The following is a 19,310-nucleotide window of genomic DNA, read 5'->3' on the forward strand; positions in this document are numbered from 1 at the left end:
GACCCTGTCCTGACACTAGACTCACTGACTGTACAGGCCACAGGCGACCCTGTCCTGACACTCGACTCACTGACTGTACAGGCCACAGGCGACCCTGTCCTGACACTAGACTCACTGACTGTACAGGCCACAGGCGACCCTGTCCTGACACTAGACTCACTGACTGTACAGGCCACAGGCGACCCTGTCCTGACACTAGATTCACTGATTGTACAAGCCACAGGCGACCCTGTCCTGACACTAGACTCACTGATTATACAGGCCACAGGCGACTCTGTCCTAGAAACATAAAAACATAGAAAATAGGTGCAGGAGCAGGCCATTCAGCCCTTCTAGCCTGCACCGCCATTCAATGAGTTCATGGCTGAACATGAAACTTCAGTACCCCCTTCCTGCTTTCTCGCCATAACCCTTGATCCCCCGAGTAGTAAGGACTTCATCTAACTCCCTTTTGAATATATTTAGTGAATTGGCCTCAACTACTTTCTGTGGTAGAGAATTCCACAGGTTCACCACTCTCTGGGTGAAGAAGTTTCTCCTCATCTCGGTCCTAAATGGCTTACCCCTTATCCTCAGACTGTGACCCCTGGTTCTGGACTTCCCCAACATTGGGAACATTCTTTCTGCATCTAACCTGTCTAAACCCATCAGAATTTTAAACGTTTCTATGAGGTCCCCTCTCATTCTTCTGAACTCCAGTGAATACAAGCCCAGTTGATCCAATCTTTCTTGATAGGTCAGTCCCGCCATCCCGGGAATCAGTCTGGTGAACCTTCGCTGCACTCCCTCAATAGCAAGAATGTCCTTCCTCAAGTTAAGAGACCAAAACTGTACACAATACTCCAGGTGTGGCCTCACCAAGGCCCTGTACAACTGTAGCAACACCTCCCTGCCCCTGTATTCAAATCCCCTCGCTATGAAGGCCAACATGCCATTTGCTTTCTTAACCGCCTGCTGTACCTGCATGCCAACCTTCAATGACTGATGTACCATGACACCCAGGTCTCGTTGCACCTTCCCTTTTCCTAATCTGTCACCATTCAGATAATAGTCTGTCTCTCTGTTTTTACCACCAAAGTGGATAACCTCACATTTATCCACATTATACTTCATCTGCCATGCATTTGCCCACTCACCTAACCTATCCAAGTCACTCTGCAGCCTAATAGCATCCTCCTCGCAGCTCACACTGCCACCCAACTTAGTATCATCCGCAAATTTGGAGATACTGCATTTAATCCCCTCGTCTAAATCATTAATGTACAATGTAAACAGCTGGGGCCCCAGCACAGAACCTTGCGGCACTCCACTAGTCACTGCCTGCCATTCTGAAAAGTACCCGTTTACTCCTACTATCCTGACACTAGACTCACTGTACAGGCCACAGGCGACCCTGTCCTGATAGTAGACTCACTGACTATACAGGCCATAGAGTGTCAAGATCGGGGGGCGCAAGGGTAATTGGTGCCTGAGGCAAACTGTTCACCTGGCGCCCCGTCAATCCCCTTCACCTCAACCAATTCCAATATAAAGGTAAATAACATTGCAAGATGTCTTGCATGTACTGGTTTATTATCATATCCAAAGTAAAGTTATTAATGATAATTTTCATGATAATAGTCAGTTTTCCCAATTTATGACCAAACACTGTCCAGCAGACGTTCCACAAACTGGGAGAAGAATTTCATTTTTTCCATATGCTCCTTGGTAAGTCCTCGCCGTGGCGACGATTGTGTGAGACAGGAAACACCCGAGCCTGCTGCACAATCTTTGGTCATAAGTTGAGAAAATTGAAATAAGCAGTGATTATTTCGTGTGCTCACAGCAAGCTGGGATATATTGTAAGTATACGACTTACAGTCTGCTGATTAATATTCCTTGAAAACTCCAAACACTGGGGAAAGGACAATAGCTGATCGCTGCTAACACAGTAAAATCCTGCAATCAAAATAGGCACTATTCTGATCAAATATATTCAACTTGTTGCGCAATCAGGTTGTCCAATAATACTTACAGTGCACATACAATATACATTTGTATATTATAAGTTTTATAAGTATACCTCTGTGTATGTTAACTGCACACCTATAGTACCATACACCAGTAATACGCTACACCTGTATATACAACACAAATCTGTATTGGCGAGTATCCTGTGACCATCCATGTATCATGACCCAGATATGTTTCACTCTGCAGAGGACAATAATCTTGTATTTTAAAGTAGATTATATAAAATGTCACTTCATTAATTTTTTTGGAGCAGGCGACGCTAAAAAAACACAGCACCACAGTTGCCCGAGAGTTGATGCTTTACTGGGGAAAGAGCAGTGTAATAAAGATGGGAGAGTAGGACATTTTCAAGATTAGTATCTGCAATGGGGAATCATTCAGAAGCCCTTACGGCTAAAGGGATCAAGGGGTATGGAGAGAAAGCAGGAGTGGGGTACTGAAGTTGCACGATCAGCCATGATCTTATTGAATGGAGGTGCAGGCTCGAAGGGCCGAATGGCCTATTCCTGCACCTATTTTCTATGTTTCTAAGACGAAAAGGATGAATCAGAAGCAGTGGCCAAACTCTGTGTGACAGAGCTGTCTCCACTTAAAGGATGTTTTCACCCACTCTTCATACAGTGTTTGTCCTTTTAATGCTTGGGGCCGGATGGTTGACTCATCTGACCTGCAGGGGATGGCGGGAGTGTGTCTGCCGCCTCCCGCTGTCACTTTCACCGTGACCATTTCACTCCCCGGTCTCTGGGAGGTCAGCTGGGCTACAGCAGGGAGGGAGGGAGAGGCGGTGCAAACAGACAGTTCGGCGGATCGCACGGTGCGTCGTGTGCTCACTAAAACAAAAACCCACTCTCCACAAGCGAAGAAAATCAAATGAAAATCAAATAAAAAAGGAAAGCTGGGAACCCGCTGTTAACTTTGATGCTCTCCCGTTGCTCAGCAACCAGCAGCGCCTGGTTACATCTTTTTTCCGGTTCCAAATCTTCCCACTTTGCCCTGATCTTCAAACATGTCGAGGTGTTTAAATGAAAGAACAGCGCAGGGCAGCATCAGATCAACGAGGCAAGAAGAAAGAGGGCGATATCACTTGAGTACCTTTATTTCCTACCCACCCTCCAACCTGCTCTCTTTTAGTTCTGCGGGATCTCGGTGTTCTATATAACACTAAATATTAGTATTAGGCAGTCCCTCGTATCAAGGATGTCCCACTTCCACACCAAAAAGGGATGAGTTCACAGGTGTTTTAATGAGGGACTTGACATTCTAGGTCGCGAATTACATCCTGAAGGGTGGGAGATGCCTGCGCGTGGCTTTTTGTAACGTGGGGTGGCCGCTGCACACCAGCCACCACACGGGCTTGACAGAGCTCGGTCTTGGTCCAGTGGCAAGGGTTAACCAAGGCGACTGGAGACCTGCTCTGCTAACACTAAATGCACCGCCGTTTGCGCCCGAGTTACAAAATACTCAAGGCAGGTTCATTATTCAGGGCTCTAGTTAGGAGAATTCCTGCTGGATTCAAACCCATTTCCCAACACGTCCCTTGAAGAGATTCGTTTTAATTCAGTTTTTTGCCCCCTGCCCCCCCCCCCCAAATGTTGGCCCCCAAGGCGACTGCCTAGTTCGCCTAATGGTTGCGCTGGCCCTGGTCAAGACACCCACTCCCCGAGACTGCCACGACCCCTCGCTTCCAGGAGCCTCCGGCCTACCACCAACCCTGCGCTCTGCTCCTGTTAACGGATAGGAATTTTCAGGGTTGCCGATATGTGCCCCCCTCTCCCCAGCCACTACCCCCCGCCCCCCCGGTTTGTGAAGCAGTGGACTGGGATAACAAGTTTTACAATCTACTTTATAAAGCATAAAACTAGCAGAAGGTCAAGGCAGACAACTTCTATTTGGAAGAGAAGTGCCTGATTTAATGCAGGCGGGGTCGGTCAAGGATGCTGTGTGCCGGTGCGGCCTGCCTTATCTCACTGACTTCAAAGCTGACAATTAACCACCGACTGCACTGTTTACTGAAATAATACCTGTACAGGCAGTGATCTTGTAACCAAGCCAAGCAGGTTTCCGTGATCCGTGCTGGGTTGTTTTTCTGATTGAAGCTTGATATTCACTCCCCCACGTTTCCAGTGCCCCCCCGCCATGTTATTTATGGTGAGAGGGTACCCAGAAGGAGTGATGCTCTGTAACGCTGTGTTGGAAATCTGTCCTGGTAGTTCGCCAGGGTCACCTGATCAGAGCAATGCAAAGCTGGCAGTGCTGCATCACCCTGGCATCTCGGCATCGTGTGTGTCTGTTTACACACTCGCCGAGCTCTGAGTACAGTTTTACACACTCGCTGAGCTCTGTACATGTGGGTTTACACGCTCGCCAAGCTCTGTACATGTGGGTTCACACACTCGCTGAGCTCTGTACATGTGGGTTCACACACTCGCTGAGCTCTGTACATGTGGGTTTACACGCTCGCCAAGCTCTGTAAATGTGGGTTTGCACACTCACTGAGCTCTGTACATGTGGGTTTACACACTCACTGAGCTCTGTAAATGTGGTTTTGCACACTCGCCAAGCTCTGTACATGTGGGTTTGCACACTCGCCGAGCTCTGTATATGTGGGTTTACACACTCGACGAGTTCTGTACATGTGGGTTTACACACTCACTGAGCTCTGTACATGTGGGTTTGCACACTCGCCGAGCTCTGTACATGTGGGTTTACACACTCACTGAGCTCTGTAAATGTGGTTTTGCACACTCGCCAAGCTCTGTACATGTGGATTTGCACACTCGCCGAGCTCTGTATATGTGGGTTTACACACTCACTGAGCTCTGTACATGTGGGTTTGCACACTCGCCGAGCTCTGTATATGTGGGTTTGCACACTCGCCGAGCTCTGTACATGTGGTTTTGCACACTCACTGAGCTCTGTACATTTGGGTTTGCACACTCACTGAGCTCTGTACATGTGGGTTTACACACTCACTGAGCTCTGTAAATGTGGTTTTGCACACTCATTGAACTCTGTACATGTGGGTTTGCACACTCGCCGAGCTCTGTATATGTGGGTTTGCACACTCGCCGAGCTCTGTATATGTGGGTTTACACACTCGCCGAGCTCTGTACATGTGGGTTTACACACTCACTGAGCTCTGTACATGTGGGTTTGCACACTCGCTGAGCTCTGTTATTACTGTGCTTTACATTGATCACAAGGTTGTCGGAAGGATGATCCTAGCTGGCTCATTGGTTGGGTAGATGGGGATATGGTGCCAACTCTGTAACTGTTGTCAGAATGTGTTACTAGACTGCCGTCAAGGACTCCGCTGATAAAGCCTGGCACTGATTCTCAGAGCCTTGAGATCCATCCACTCATTGTATGTTGCACAACAACTGATTTGAAAAGTCTAATTATTTTTTAAATCCTTGTGTATGTCGTCAGGGTTGAGGAATGCAATGTGCCTTTCCTTCAACGCAGCATATTTTCTACTGGAAGGAGGAGTAAGACAGTTTCTAACGAGATTACATAAGAACATAAGAAATAGGAGCAGGAGTAGGCCATTTGGCCCCTCCATCCTGCTCCACCATTTAATAAGATCATGGCTGATCTGATCATGGACTCAGCTCCACTTCCCTACACGCTCCCCATAACCCTTTGCTCCCTTATCGCTCAAAAATCTGTCTATCTCCGCCTTAAATATATTCAATGACCCAGGCTCCACAGCTCTCTGGGGTAGAGAATTCCACAGATTTACAACCCTCTGAGAGAAGAAATTCCTCCTCATCACAGTTTTAAAAGGGCAGCCCCTTATTCTGAGACTATGCCCCCTAGTTTTAGTTATCCCTATGAGTGGAAATATCCTCTCTGCATCCACCTTGTCGAGCTCCCTCATTATCTTGTATGTTTCGATAAGATCACCTTTCATTCTTCTGAACTCTAATGAGTATAGGCCCAACCTACTCAACCTATCTTCATAAGTCAACCGCTTCATCTCCGGAATCAACCTAGTGAACCTTCTCTGAACAGCCTCCAGTGCAATTATATCCTTCCTTAAATACGGAGCCCAAAACTGTATGCAGTACTCTAGGTGTGGTCTCACCAATACCTTGTACAGTTGTAGCAGGACTTCTCTGCTTTTATACTCTATCCCCCTTGCATTAAAGGCCAGCATTCCATTTGCCTTCCTGATTACTTGCTGTACCTGCATACTAACTTTTTGTGTTTCATGCACAAGGACCCCTAGGTCCCTCTGTACTGCAGCACTTTGCAATTGTTCTCCATTTAAATTATAATTCGCTTTTCTATTTTTTCTGCCATAGTGGATAACCTCACATTTTCCCACATTGTACTCCATCTGCCAAACTTTTGCCCACTCACTTAGCCTATCTATATCCCTTTGCAGATTTTTTGTGTCTTCCTCACAATTTACTTTCCCACCCAAACTTGGCTACATTACACTCGGTCCCTTCATCCAAGTCATTAATATAGATTGTAAATAGTTGAGGCCCCAGCACCGATCCCTGCGGCACCCCATTAGTTAATGTTTGCCAACCGGAAAATGACCGATTTATCCCGACTCTCTGTTTTCTGTTAGTTGTTTCTGTTAGTTGGCAATCCTACATCCATGCTAATAATATATTACCTCCAACCCCGTGAACTTTTATCTTGTGCAGTAACCTTTTATGTGGCACCTTATCGAATACCTTCCGGAAATCCAAATACACCACATCCACTGGTTCCACCTTATCCACCCTGCTCTTTACATCCTCAAAGAGCTCCAGCAAATTTGTCAAACACGATTTCCCTTTCATAAACCCGTGCTTTTGCTAATTTGGCATACGTGGAGGAAGGACTAGTCATAATCAGATTTATTAAAAGGAAATTGCTCCTGTGGTCTTTCTCAGATATGCATGTTAGGAACAGCATTCAACAGCTTCGAACCGATGCAGTAGGGGATCCATCCCATGCCTTGCATAGAAGGTTCACTGCACAAACAGGCCATTCAGCCCAACTGGTCCATGCCCCACACGAGCCTCCTCCCACCCTACTCCATGACCTTCAGTTCCTTTCTCCCTCATGCACTCATGTCAACCGTCTGTAACTTTTTCAACTTCTTGTTATGGTTTTTGCCATTTGTTTTTCTCTGAGGAGGAAAATGGTTATGAACTTGGATTGGATATTAAGGGAATCTTGAATATTAAAGAAATTAAGGGATATGGGGATCACCGTCATCATAGGCAGTCCCTCGGAATCGAGGAAGACTTGCTTCCACTCTTAAAATGAGTCCTTTGGTGGCTGAACAGTCCAATACGAGAACCACAGTCCCTGTCACAGGTGGGACAGATAGTCGTTGAGGGAAAGGGTGGGTGGGACTGGTTTGCCGCACGCTCCTTCCGCTGCCTGCGCTTGGTTTCTGCATGCTTTCGGCGATGAGACTCGAGGTGCTCAGCGCCCTCCCGGATGCAATTCCTCCACTTAGGGCGGTCTTTGGCCAGGGACTCCCAGGTGTCAGTGGGGATGTTGCACTTTATCAGGGAGGCTTTGAGGGTGTCCCTGTAACGTTTCCTCTGCCCACCTTTGGCTCGTTTGCCATGAAGGAGTTCCAAGTAGAGCAGGCAAATGGAGTTGAGGTAGAAGATCAGCCATGATCTTATTGAATGGCGGAGCAGGCTTGAGGGGCCAAATGGCCAACTCCTGCTCCTATTTCTTATGTTCTTATGAACTGGCAACAGACTCCCAAATCTCTCTCAAAGCTCCGTAACGCGAACAGCAAGGGCATGTTTTGCGCAGTTACTGGCCAGTACAGGGTGTCGCTGCCACCTGGAAGATGATGACGACCACTTGGACGCAAAGTAGCCATGGTGTTAGTGATTGGAAAGATTATTAATACTGACATTTTACAGCTTGCGAAGTAAAGGTCTGTCATATTATCAGTGGACAAGCCTGTCTTTTATATTTGAGGCTGGTGAACAGATTGCTGTGCAATTGTTTCCGTGGCAACTGTTCCAGGGGCTCAGTATTGCGTCAGTCAGACAACTGAGGCCATGAATGGGGAACCGGCACCAGCTGAATTAAGGGATCAACTCCTTAATTTATTTGAATAACAGATTTAAAAAGAAATTCCAGACTAATTACAGAGAGGCCAACCTGCTGGATTTAGCGCAGGGACAACGGGCTTTTAAGCTAACCAGGAGCTTCCTGATGTGAAATGTCGCCAGGAAGTTGCATTTCGAGATGTCACCTCCTCCAGCCCGACAACCCTCCGAGATCTCCCCGTCCCCCCAAATCTGGCCTCCAATGCACACTGCCTCCTTCTCCAGGGCAATTAGGGATGGGCAATAAATGCTGGCCTTGCCGGTTCCAGGGGCTGGATGCCCACGTCCCAGGAACGAACAAATAAATAAATCCCCGGTGGTCATGTCTTCAGCAGCCTCAGCTGCAAGATCTGCAATTCCTCCCTCAACCTCTCCGCCTCCCCTCTTTTTAAGACTCTCCTTAAAACCTACCTCATTGACCATACTTCTGGTCACCTCTTCTAATGTCTCCTTCTTTGGCTCAGGATTGTTATAAGAACATTAGAAATAGGAGCAGGAGTTGGCCATTTGGCCCCTCGCGCCTGCTCCGCCATTCAATAAGATCATGGCTGATCTGATCATGGGCGCAGCTCCACTTCCCTGCCCGCTTCCCATAACCCTTTACTCCCTTATCGCTCAAAAATCGGTCTCTCTCCGTCTTAAATATATTCAATGACCCAGCCTCCATAGCTCTCTGGGGCAGAGAATTCCACAGATTTACAACCCTCAGAGTAGAAATTCCTCCTCATCTCAGTTTTAAATGGGCGGCCCCTTATTCTAAGACTATGTCCCCTACTTTTAGTTTCCCCTATGAGTGGAAATATCCTCTCTGCATCCACCTTGTCAAGCCCCATCATTATCTTGTATATTTCGATAAGATCACCTCTCATTCTCCTGAACTCCAATGTGTATAGGCCCAACCTACTCGACCTTTCCTCATAAGTCAACCCCCTCATCTCCGGAATAAAACTAGTGAACCTTCTCTGAACAGCCTCCAATGCAAGTATATCCTTCCTTAAATACAGAGACCAAAACTGTACACAGTACTCCAGGTGTGGCCTCATCAATACCCAGTATAGTTGTAGCAGGACTTCTCTGCTTTTATAGTCTATTCCCCTTGCAATAAAGGCCAACATTCCATTTGCCTTCCTGATCACTTGCTGTACCTGCATACTCACTTTTTGTGTTTCATGCACAAGGACCCCCAGGTCCCTCTGTACCGCAGCACTTTGCAATCTTTTTCTCCATTTAAATTATAATTTGCTTTTCTATTTTTTCTGCCAAAGCGAATGTATGCTGTGAGTATGCTCACAGGTTTGTAGAGTTGTTGAGGCAGCGGGCATTCGAGGGGGCCGTTCAGCCCAACTGCCTGCCTCTCTTCTGTGGTTACATCTCAGCCAGGGTGTCCCTGGAGATGGAGCACGCGGTGTCCACCGGTACGCTCGCGGCCTTCCGCAAGAGGTGGGACTGGAGTACATCATCACTCCCGGCAACCAAATTTAAATTTGATGTTTCTTGTCTAAAGTTTAATTTGTTTATTGTGCCACTTTTAGTGCCCCCCCCCCTTTTAGCCAGGGGGCACTTGTATAATTTGTGTGTTGGTACCCTCAAAGAAAAAACAAGGGGCACTTGTTTGAAAGTGTTTAGAGTGTCCTCCCCCCCCTTTAATCAGGGGACACTTGATTTAATTGTTCACAACAAAATAGTTGTAGAGCTGCTGAGTTGGGAGTGGCTTAGCCAGTCACGTGATAGTCACAAGACTCAATAAAACCCCAGCCAGTTGGGTTCAGGGAGTTGTGAGCCTGGTGGATGAACTGGTAATGTGTAGTGTGATTGTTAAACCTTTTGTTAATAAACCAACTAGCTCTTAATAGCAATGTGTTGCTATGAATTCTTAAGCAAAGAACCCATGAAGCAAATACATTACAGTTGTCAGATTTTGTCCGGTTATGTTCCTGCGAAGCCGCTTGGGATGTTTTCTTACATTATAGGCGCTATAGAAATGCAAGATGCCTGATCATGAAGCCAGAGCCTCCTTCCTGGCCGGTGTGTTATCAGATCCCCCCGCCTCTCCTCCCCCCCCCCCCCCCCCCCAAACCCCCAATGTAAACATTTTATTGACCTGCCTCTTGGTGAGCAGAAGGAATAACCTTGTAAAGCAAATGTGCGGAATAAAAAACGAACACACTCTGGTGTTGGGAACGGAATTCCATTGATGCCATAACATGTTATTGAAAGAACAATCTTTATATCCAAAACAGTGCTGCAGAACTTTACTGAAGGTGATTGGTCTGATCAATAGGGCAGGGCCAGCTTTGGCTGTGTTGTGAAGTCCTTTCGTGCAGCTTTGGAAATTGCAGTTATAAGAACATAAGAAATAGGAGCAGGAGTAGGCCATACGGCCCCGCAAGCTGCTCCACCATGGTTGGCAACCAGTAACCGGTGGGGTGCCGCATGGATCAGTGCTGGGACCCCAACTATTTACAATCTATATAAACGACTTGGAAGAAGGGACTGAGTGTAACGTAGCTGTTTGCTTTTCTTCCCATCTTTGTATCGTCAGCAATGTGTGAAGAGGACACAAAAAATCTGTAAAAGGACATAGACAGGCTAAGTGAGTGGGCAAAAATTTGGCAGATGGAGTATAATGTTGGAAAGTGTGAGGTCATGAACTTTGGCAGAAAAAATCGAAGAACAAGTTATTATTTAAATGGAGAAAGATTGCAAAGTGCCTCAGTACAGTGGGACCTGGGGGTACTTGCGCATGAAGCACAAAAGGATAGTATGCAGGTACAGCAAGTGATCAGGAAGACCAATGGTATCTTGGCCTTTATTGCCAAGGGGATGGAGTATAAAAGCAGGGAAGCCTTGCTACAGCTAAATAAAGTTTTGATGAGGCCACAACTGGAATACAGCGTGCAGTTTTGGTTTCCATATTTACGAAAGGATATACTTGCTTTGGAGGCAGTTCAGAGAAGGTTCACTAGGTTGATTCTGGGGATGAGGGGGTTGACTTATGAGGAAAGGTTGAGTAGGTTGGGCCTCTACTCATTGGAATTCAGAAGAATGAGAGGTGATCTTATCGAAACGTATAAGATTATGAGGAGGCTTGACAAGGTGGATACAGAGAGGATGTTTCCACTGATGGGAGAGACTAGAACTAGAGGGCATAATCTTAGAATAAGGGGCCGCCCATTTAAAACTGAGATGTGGAGAAATTTCTTCTCTCAGGGGGTTGTAAATCTGTGGAATTCGCTGCCTCAGAGAGCTGTGGAAGCTGGGACATTGAATACATTTAAGACAGAATTAGACAGTTTCTTAAATGATAAGGGGATAAGGGGTTATTGGGAGCAGGTAGGGAAGTGGAGCTGAGTCCATGATCAGATCAGCCATGATCTTATTAAATGGCGGAGCAGGCTCAAGGGGCCGTATGGCCTACTCCTGCTCCTCTTTCTTATGTTCTTATGTTCTTAATACGATCATGGCAGATCCGATCATGGATTCAGGTCCACTTCCCTGCCCATTTCCCACAACCCCTTATCCCCTTATCAGTTAAGGAACTGTCTATCTCGGCCTTAAATTCATTTAATGATCCAGCATCCACAGCTCTCTGAAGCAGCGAATTCCACAGATTTACAACCCTCTGAGAGAAGAAATTCCTCCTCATCTCAGTTTTAAATGGGCGGCCCCTTATTCTAAGACTATGCCCCCTTGTTCTAGTCTCCCCTACCAGTGGAAACATCCTCCCCGCATCCATCTTGTGAAGCCCCCTCATAATCTTATATGTTTCGATAAGATCACCTCTCATTCTTCTGAATTCCAATGAGTAGAGGCCCAACCTACTCAACCTTTCGTCATACGTCAACCCTCTGACCACCGGAATCAACCTAGTGAACCTTCTCTGAACTGCCTCCAAAGCAAGTATATCCTTTCTTAAATACGGAAACCAAAACTGTACATAGTATTCCAGGTATAACCTCACCAATACCCTGTATAACTGTTTAATAGAGCAAGACTGCCCTGCTTTTATACTCCATCCCCTTTGCAATAAAGGCCAAGATTCCATTGGCCTTCCTGATCACTTGCTGTACCTGGATACTATCCTTTTGTGTTTCATGTACAAGTATCCCCAGGTCCCGCTGTACTGCAGCACTTTGCAATGTTTCTCCATTTAAATTATAACTTGCTCTTTGATTTTTTTTCTGCCAAAGTGCATGACCTCACACTTTCCAACATTATACTCCATCTGCCAAATTTTTGCCCACTCACTTAGCCTGTCTATGTCCTTTTGCAGATTTTTTGTGTCCTCCTCACACATTGCTTCTCTTCCCACCTTTGTATTGTATGGTGAAGAAAAGATTTTCATTTATATAGCACCTTTCAGAATGCATCAACTGTGTTTGTATGTTGATTTCTGTTCCCAAGTGTTGACTGACCTGCAAATGTTTGGGGAAAATGCCGGGCAACTTATTACTTCAGGACAATTTGGGGAAGTGCCTCTTAACTCGCGGTGCCTTAGGGCATAGATTGATGCTGCCGAGAGGAATTGTGCCCTTGGGTATCGGGATTTCTGTGCCCTTTTCCTTCAATTTCATCCCATTATTGGCAAAGAACCGGCAAGGATATTAGATTTAGGGTTCGTGGATGAGTGCAAACATGGGGCAAAACTGTTTGCACTGGTTCCCACTTTGATTCGGGAACCCTGGTATCTCCGTGACATGTATTACTCTTTTGTGGGAGTTATCATTGGGCACCATAGCCCCTGGACCTCCAATTTCAATGACCCCTGAACTTTCACAATGAACGAAGGTGTCTTGAGAAGCAACATGTGATGAGGGTTTCTCCTCCCCCAATATCCCAGTGACTGTCCAGTGTGGAACTGAGTGCCATGGCCCAGGAAGACCTGTTTTGATCGTTGGTCTGTGGTGGACTAGTTGATCTTAGCTGGTGCAGCCCTATGTGGGGTGGGGGTGCAATATAATAAACCCACCTGAGCTGGAAGGAGAGAGAAAAATATATCAGTTAGGACTCCTGACAGCAGGAGATGCAGGTTTGCGATCAAGTGTAAAGACTTGCATTTATATGGCGCCTTTCACGATCACCGGATGTCCCAAAGTGCTTTACAGCCACTGAAGTACTTTTTGACGTATAGTCACTGTCATAATGTGGGAAATGTGGCAGCCAATTTGCGCACAGCAAGCTCCCACAAACAGCAATGTGATACTGAGTAATGGCCAGATAATGTTTTTTGATTATGTTGTTTGAGGGATAAATATTGACCAGGATACCGGAATAACTCCCCTGCTCTTCTTCAGAATAGTGCCATGGGTTTTTTTGCGTCCACCTGAGAGAGCAGACTGGGGCCTCGGATTAACGTCCGAAAGACGGCTCCTCTGACAGTGCAGCACTCCCTCAGCGCTGCACTTGACTTGAGCACAAAAATCTAGGCTGACACTCTAGTGCAGTGCTGAGGGAGCGCGGAGGCACAAGGCGAGGGTGCGATCCGCCTGGGCTGTCTTGTCAACTTAACTTGCTGCATTGCAGGGTGAGGTGGGCCACTTGGTGAGGAACTGTAGCGTAGTGCGAGCTCGGGCCTGCGAGAGATGGGGAGAAAATTAAGCCTGTGGTCTGGCTGCTAGAAAACAAGATGACTTTGTATCCACTGTGTTCTGGGCATCTGACCATTAATTCCAGCCCGTTCTGTCGCAATTGTGTTGAGTCTACCAGGAGAAGAAGCAAGAACGAGCATTTACGTCATGCTTTATCGCAATCTCCGGACGTCTTGAGGTGCCTCGTGAGCAATGAATTACCTCTTGAAGAGCAGTCAGTGCCTTTATGTCGGCAGACACGGCAGCTAATTTGTGCATGGCGGCGTCCCATCCACAGCACATGCCATAAATGACCAGGAAAAACAACTCACTTATACTAATTGACCGCGATATGACCTTTCCGCTGTTACCAACTGATCCTGGAACAGATAAAGAGCGGGATAAATCTGCTCCTAAACAATGGGTTGTTATTCAGACACTCCGATGGATCCCAGACCGGCAACTTCCCGAAAGCTGGAACAACATGCAGTTAATTAGCAATTCCAGCGTCCACTCCCATAGCCCGATGTTGTTGCAAAGCCCCATCATGGGCAGATAGGCTCACTCGCTGTGAATTCAATTCCTTTCAAATTTTCTGGGGAGGTCCCTCTGCGATCAAAACTTGCAGGATATTCTCTTATCAGATTCAGAGTAGCAAGTGCCTGTATCTTTTAAAATAACTGTATGCTTCATCGACCAAAAAAAATCATATAAGCACCATTTGGCGAATGAAGATAGAAATCTTTGATTAATGGTTATAACACAGTGCAGATTCTTACCTATTTTTTTTAGAGCAACTCCCCATTTGTGGAGACCCTCTAAGATCTAATTCATAGTGTGGGAATGGCATTTACCTCAAATACCATGGGCCAAGGCTACAGGATCGCAAGAGAACATTAGTATCGATAGGCAGAGAGGAAAAGGGGGCGGGGTGGCGTGCTGGTTAAAGAGGAAATTAATGCAATACTAAGGAGGGACATTAGCCTGGATGATGTGGAATCGGTATGGGTGGAGCTGTGGAATTCTAAAGGGCAGAAAACGTTAGTGCGAGTTGTGTACAGACCACAAAACAGTAGTAGTGAGGTTGGGGACAGCATCAAACAAGAAATAAGGGATGTGTGCAATAAAGGTACAGCAGTTATCATGGGCAACTTAATCTACATATAGATTGGGCTAACCAAACTGGTAGCATTGCGGTGGAGGAGGATTTCCTGGAGTGTATTAGGAATGGTTTTCCAGACCAATATGTCGAGGAACCAACTAGAGAGCTGGCCATCCTAGACTGGGTGATGTGTAATGAGAAGGGACTAATTAGCAATCTTGTTGTGCGAGGCCCCTTGGAGAAGAGTGACCATACTATGGTAGAATTCCTTATTAAGATGGAGAGTGACACAGTTAATTTGGAAACTAGGGTCCTGAACTTAAAGAAAGGTAACTTCATCGGTATGAGGCGTGAATTGGCTAGAATAGACTGGCAAAGGATACTTAAAGGGTTGACAGTGGATAAGCAATGGCAAACATTTAAAGATCACATGGATGAACTTCAGCAATTGTACATCCCTGTCTGGAGTAAAAATAAAACTGGGAAGGTGGCTCAACCATGGCTAACAAGGGAAATTAAGGATAGTGTTAAATCCAAGGAAGAGGCATATAAATTGGCTAGAAAAAGCAACAAACCTGAGGGCTGGGAGAAATTTAGAATTCAACAGAGGAGGACGAAGGGTTTAATTAAGAGGGGGAAAATAGAGTATGAGAGGAAGCTTGCAGGGAACGTAAAAACTGACTGCAAAAGCTTCTATAAATATGTGAAGCGAAAAAGATTAGTGAAGACAAACGTAGGTCCCTTGCAGTCGGATTCAGGTGAATTTATAATGGGGAACAAAGAAATGGCAGACCAATTGAACAAATACTTCGGTTCAGTCTTCACGAGGAAAGACACAAATAACCTTCCAAATGTACTGGGGACAGTGGGTCTAGTGAGAAGGAGGAACTGAGGGATATCCTTATTAGACGGGAAATTGTGTTAGGGAAATTGATGGGATTGAAGGCCGATAAATCCCCGGGGCCTGATAGTCTGCATCCCAGAGTACTTAAGGAAGTGGCCCTAGAAATAGTTGATGCATTGGTGATTATTTTCCAACAGCCTATCGACTCTGGATCAGTTCCTATGGACTGGAGGGTAGCTAATGTTACACCACTTTTTAAAAAAGGAGAGAGAAAAAATGGGTAATTATAGACCAGTTAGCCTGACATCAGTAGTGGGGAAAATGTTGGAATCAATCATTAAGGATGAAATAGCAGTGCATTTGGAAAGCAGTGACAGGATCGGTCCAAGTCAGCATGGATTTATGAAAGGGAAATCATGCTTGACGAATCTTCTGGAATTTTTTGAGGATGTAACTAGCAGATTGGACAAGGGAGAACCAGTGGATGTGGTGTATTTGGACTTTCAAAAGGCATTTGACAAGGTCCCGCACAAGAGATTGGTGTGAAAATCAAAGCGCATGGTACTGGGGATAATGTACTGACGTGGATAGAGAACTAGTTGGCAGACAGGAAGCAGAGAGTCGGGATAAATGGGTCCTTTTCAGAATGGCAGGCAGTGACTAGTGGGGTGCTGCAGGGCTCAGTGCTGGGACCCCAGCTCTTTACAATATACATCAATGATTTAGATGAAGGAATTAAGTGTAATATCTCCAAGTTTGCGGATGACACTAAACTTTGTGGCGGTGTGAGCTGTGAGGAGGACGCTAAGAGGCTGCAGTGTGACTTGGACAGGTTCGGTGAGTGGGCAAATGCATGGCAGATGCAATATAATGTGGATAAATGTGAGGTTATCCATTTTGGGGGCAAAAACATGAAGGCAGAATATTATTTGAATGGTGGCAGATTAGGAAAAGGGGAGGTGCAATGAGATCTGGGTGTCATGGTTCATCAGTCACTGAAAGTGGGCATGCAGGTACAGCAGGCGGTGAAGAAGGCAAATGGTATGTTGGCCTTCATAGCTCGGGGATTTGAGTATAGGAGCAGGGAGATCTTACTGCAGTTGTACAGGGCCTTGGTGAGGCCCCACCTGGAATATTGTGTTCAGTTTTGTTCTCCTAATCTGAGGAAGGACGTTCTTGCTATTGAGGGAGTGCAGAGAAGGTTCACCAGACTGATTCCAGGGATGGCTGGACTGTCATATGAGGAGAGACTGGATCAACTGGGCCTTTATTCCCTGGAGTTTAGAAGGATGAGAGGAGATCTCATAGAAACATATAAGATTCTGACGGGACTGGGCAGGTTAGATGCGGGAAGAATGTTCCCGATGTTGGGGAAGTCCAGAACGAGGGGACATAGTCTTAGGATAAGGGGTAGACCATTTAGGACTGAGATGAAGAGAAACTTCTTCACTCAGAGAGTTGTTAACCTATGGAATTCACTGCCGCAGAGAGTTGTTGATGCCAGTTCATTGGATATATTCAAGAGGTAGTTAGATATGGCCCTTATGGCTCAGGGGATCAAGGGGTATGGAGAGAAAGCAGGAAAGGGGTACTGAGGGAATGATCAGCGATGATGATATTGAATGGCGGTGCAGGCTCGAAGGGCCGAATGGCCTACTCTTGTACCTATTTTCTATGTTTCTATATTTCTATAAGAAATAGGAACAGGAGTAGGTCATTAAGCCCCTCGAGCCAGCTCCGCCATTCAATAAGATCATGGCTGATCTGATCTTGGCCTCAACTCCACTTCCCTGCCCGCTCCCCATAACCTTTGACTTCCTTATCATTGAAAAATCTGTCTTTCTCCACCTTAAATATATTCAATGACCCAGCCTCCACAGCTCTCTGGGGTAGAAAATCCCTCAGATTCACGACCCTCTGAGACAAGAAATTCCTCCTCATCTCAGTTTTAAATGGGCGATCCCTTATTCTGAAACTATGCACCCTAGTTCTAGTTTCCCCCACAAGGGGAAACATCCTCTTTGCATCTACCCTGTCAAACACCCTCAGAATCTTATACATTTCAATAACATCACCTCTCATTCTTCTAAACTCCAAAGAGTATAGACCCAACCTGCTCAACCTTTCTTCATAAGTCAATCCCTTCATCTCCGGAATCAACCTCGTGAACCTTCTATGAACTGCCTCCAATGCAAGTTTATCTCTCCTTAAATAAGGAGACCAAAATTGTATGCAGTACTCCAGGTGTGGCTTCATCAAGAGCTGTGAGTAATATTCTATTCGGGGTGAGCACTCGCGTCTCGGAGTCAGAAGTCCAGGGACTTGTGCGCAAAAATCTAGGCTGACACTCCAGCGCAGAGCTGAGGGAGTGCTGCACTGTCGGAGGTGCCATCTTTCGTATGAGGTGTTAAACCGAGGCCCTGTCTGCTCTCTCAGGTGGACATATAAGATCCCGTGGCACTATTTCAAAGAAGAGCAGCAGAGTTATCCCTGGTTTCCTGGCCAATATTTATCCCTTAAGCAACAGAACAGATAATCTGGTCATTATCACATTGCAGTTTGTGGGAGCTTGCTGTGCACAAATTGGTTGCCGCATTTTCCACATTCCAACAGTGACTACACTTCAAAAGTACTTCATTTGCTGTAAAGTGCTTTGAGACGTCTGGTGGTCGTGAAAGGCGCTATATAAATGCAAGTCTTTCTTTTTTTTTCCCCGAGTACTCTTGTCGGAGTTTGAGATTTAGTCAATCGTTCATGTATTGTCAGGATTGTTAATTTATTAATTCTGATTGACCGCATTGGCTCTAAGATTTCGGTGCTGTGTCACAGCGAGTATGAAATGTTTATACCGTGCATACTTGAACAGTGAAGCGAAGCTATCACCACAATATACAGACTGTGTCCTTGTATTGGACAGAGATGTTTGGCACGGGGATGAAGTGCAGGTGGTTATGTGTCTGCCTCGGTTGTCGGGAGCAATTTGAGATACTGAAGAATATCCGACAAGGAGCACATCCTACACTATTAAACCATCCTGGCTTTTGTACAATGTTCCCCCCATAGCGTATTGGTGCCAATATATTAAGACACGTACTGACAACACTACAATTGCAGTGATCATCAGAACGTAAGAAATAGGAGCAGCATTAGGCCATTCGGCCTCACTGAGATCATAGCTGATCTTCTACCTCAACTCCACTTTCCTGCTCAATCCCCATATCAATTGATTCCCTTAATATCCCAAAAATCTGTCGATTTCCATCTTAAATATACTCAACGATTAAGCATGCACAACCCTCTGGGGTAGAGAATTCCAAAGATTCACCACCCTCTTGAGTGAAGAAAATCCTCCTCATCTCAGTATTAAAGTGGCAGACCTCTTATTCTGAGACTGTGACCCCTGGTTCTAGACTCCCCAAGCCAGGGGAAACATCCTCTCAGCATCTACCCTGTCAAGCCCTGTAAGGATTTTGTATGTTTCAATGTGATCACCTCTCATTCTTTGAAACGCTAGAGAATATCGGCTTACCCTACTCAATCGCTCAGTAGTAACTGACGCTTGCAAAAGCATTGTCATTTGCTCTTGCGGGTGAGCTGTGTACTGCTGAAGCGACATTTTCATTGTTTTTGTACGTGTGTAACGTGGATCGGACACGGATGTTAATAAAAGTGGTGAAATTCTTGTGGGCGTGAGGGCAAAG

General features: G+C 46.0%; 1 protein-coding gene across 1 annotated transcript in view; it reads left to right on the plus strand.

Annotated features, from left to right (window-relative positions):
• The window catches only part of LOC139281246 (uncharacterized protein C7orf50 homolog), a 435,290-nt gene that overhangs the window by 281,592 nt on the left and 134,388 nt on the right, over nucleotides 1–19,310 (plus strand). The gene's annotated exons all lie outside the window — the stretch shown is intronic.

This window comes from Pristiophorus japonicus, chromosome 15, assembly GCF_044704955.1.
Source record: "Pristiophorus japonicus isolate sPriJap1 chromosome 15, sPriJap1.hap1, whole genome shotgun sequence".
In the NCBI taxonomy this organism is placed as follows: Eukaryota; Metazoa; Chordata; class Chondrichthyes; family Pristiophoridae; genus Pristiophorus; species Pristiophorus japonicus.